The sequence below is a fragment of the Arachis ipaensis genome, chromosome B7, assembly GCF_059453495.1.
Source record: "Arachis ipaensis isolate K30076 ecotype BB chromosome B7, ASM5945349v1, whole genome shotgun sequence".
Lineage (NCBI taxonomy): Eukaryota > Viridiplantae > Streptophyta > Magnoliopsida > Fabales > Fabaceae > Arachis > Arachis ipaensis.
In genome coordinates, this window is record NC_142442.1 from 55,510,001 (window position 1) to 55,512,500 (window position 2,500).

Sequence of the window (2,500 nt, forward strand, 5' to 3'; positions counted from 1 at the left end):
CACGCGTACCCCATCACGGTGACCAGGCATAGTGACTGGTCAGTTGCAGGGGACGGACCCGACGCTGTGCGCGCTGCAACGGATGCTGGTGACGTTGCAACGGAAGCTGGGGGCGTTGCAGCGGAAGCTGGGGGCGTTGCAGCGGAGGCAGGTCGCGTTGCAACGGATGCTGGGGTCGTTGCAACGGATGCTGCGCGCGTTGCAACGTTGGCTGGGGGCGTTGCAGCGGAGGCAGGTCGCGTTGCGACGTTGGCTGGGGGCGTTGCAACGGATGCTGGGGACGTTGCAACGGAGGCAGGGCGCGTCGCAACGTTGGCTGGGGGCGTTGCAACGTTGGCTGGGGGCGTTGCAACGGAGGCAGGGTGCGTTGCAACGTTGGCCGGTGACGTTGCAACGGAGGCAGGTCGCTTTGCAACGGATGCTGGTGACGTTGCAACGGAGGCAGGGCGCGTTGCAACGTTGGCTGGGGGCGTCGCAACGGAGGCAGGTCGCGTTGCCACGGTTGCTGGTGACGTTGCAACGGAGGCAGGGCGCGTTGCAACGTTGGCTGGGCGCGTTGCAACGTTGGCTGGGGGCAGTGCAACGGATGCTAGGGTCGGTGCAACGTTGGCCGTGCGCGTTGCAACAGAGGCAGGGCGCGTTGCAACGGATGCTGGTGACGTTGCAACGGAGGCAGGGCGCGTTGCAACGTTGGCTGGGAGCGTTGCAACGGAGGCAGGGCGCGTTGCAACGTTGGCTGGGCGCGTTGCAACGGAGGCAGGGGACGGTGCAACGTTGGCTGGGCGCGTTGCAACGGAGGCAAGGTGCGTTGCAACGGATGCTGGGTTAGGTGCATCGTTGGCTGGTTTCGTTGCAACGGAGGCACCCGCCGTTGCAACGATGGCTCGGAGCGTTGCAACGGAGGAGCCAAATTTTCATATCTCATAATTGGCTCGTGCATTTTTTCTAAAATTTTGAGGGAACCTTGGTAATATTATGTGAAGGCTGCACAAAAAAATCCAGGTCAAAAATCGCACGTTTGCTCCGTTTTTCATTTTTTTTGAATTTCCGGCTTTCCGGGCGGTAAAAAAATCGGCAAAAAAAATCGGCACAGTGTAAATTCACCAAATTTGGGGGATGGAAAGATCTTATTTTTCTAGAGGTTGTTGCAAAAAACGGCGTCAAAATTCGACCTCTAGAGCACTTTCCTTGAGTATGTCTCCTCACGGAAAAGGACGTCTACCCGTGGCACTTTGGTAATGGCTCGGCAGCCTATTATAGGGGGGAGGGGTGTCGTGATGCTGAAACTCGAGTTGCCCAAAGGCTTGCTGGGCGCAATGCCAGCAAGATGCACGTTGCCTTGCCATCCCCTAGGCACACTAGCAAGCACGTTGTGGTTGTGGTGTGCCGCCGGGCTCCCCCGCCCCCCACGGAGGCACCCGCCGTTGCAACGATGGCTCGGAGCGTTGCAACGGAGGAGCCAAATTTTCATATCTCAGAATTGGCTCGTGCATTTTTCGTGAAATTTTGAGGGAACCTTGGTAATATTATGTGAAGGCTGCACAAAAAAATCCAGGTCAAAAATCGCAGGTTTGCTCCGTTTTTCATTTTTTTTGAATTTCCGGCATTCCGGGCGGTAAAAAAATCGTCAAAAAAAATCGGCACGGTGTAAATTCACCAAATTTGGAGGATGGAAAGATCTTATTTTTCTAGAGGTTGTTGCAAAAAACGGCGTCAAAATTCGACCTCTAGAGCACTTTCCTTTAGTATGTCTCCTCACGGAAAAGGACGTCTACCCGTGGCACTTTGGTAATGGCTCGGCAGCCTATTATAGGGGGGAGGGGTGTCGTGATGCTGAAACTCGAGTTGCCCAAAGGCTTGCTGGGCGCAATGCCAGCAAGATGCACGTTGCCTTGCCATCCCCTAGGCACACTAGCAAGCACGTTGTGGTTGTGGTGTGCCGCCGGGCTCCCCCGCCCCCCACGGAGGCACCCGCCGTTGCAACGATGGCTCGGAGCGTTGCAACGGAGGAGCCAAATTTTCATATCTCAGAATTGGCTCGTGCATTTTTCGTGAAATTTTGAGGGAACCTTGGTAATATTATGTGAAGGCTGCACAAAAAAATCCAGGTCAAAAATCGCAGGTTTGCTCCGTTTTTCATTTTTTTTGAATTTCCGGCATTCCGGGCGGTAAAAAAATCGTCAAAAAAAATCGGCACGGTGTAAATTCACCAAATTTGGAGGATGGAAAGTTCTTATTTTTCTAGAGGTTGTTGCAAAAAACGGCGTCAAAATTCGACCTCTAGAGCACTTTCCTTTAGTATGTCTCCTCACGGAAAAGGACGTCTACCCGTGGCACTTTGGTAATGGCTCGGCAGCCTATTATAGGGGGGAGGGGAGTCGTGATGCTGAAACTCGAGTTGCCCAAAGGCTTGCTGGGCGCAATGCCAGCCAGATGCACGTTGCCTTGCCATCCCCTAGGCACACTAGCAAGCACGTTGTGGTTGTGGTGTGCCGCCGGG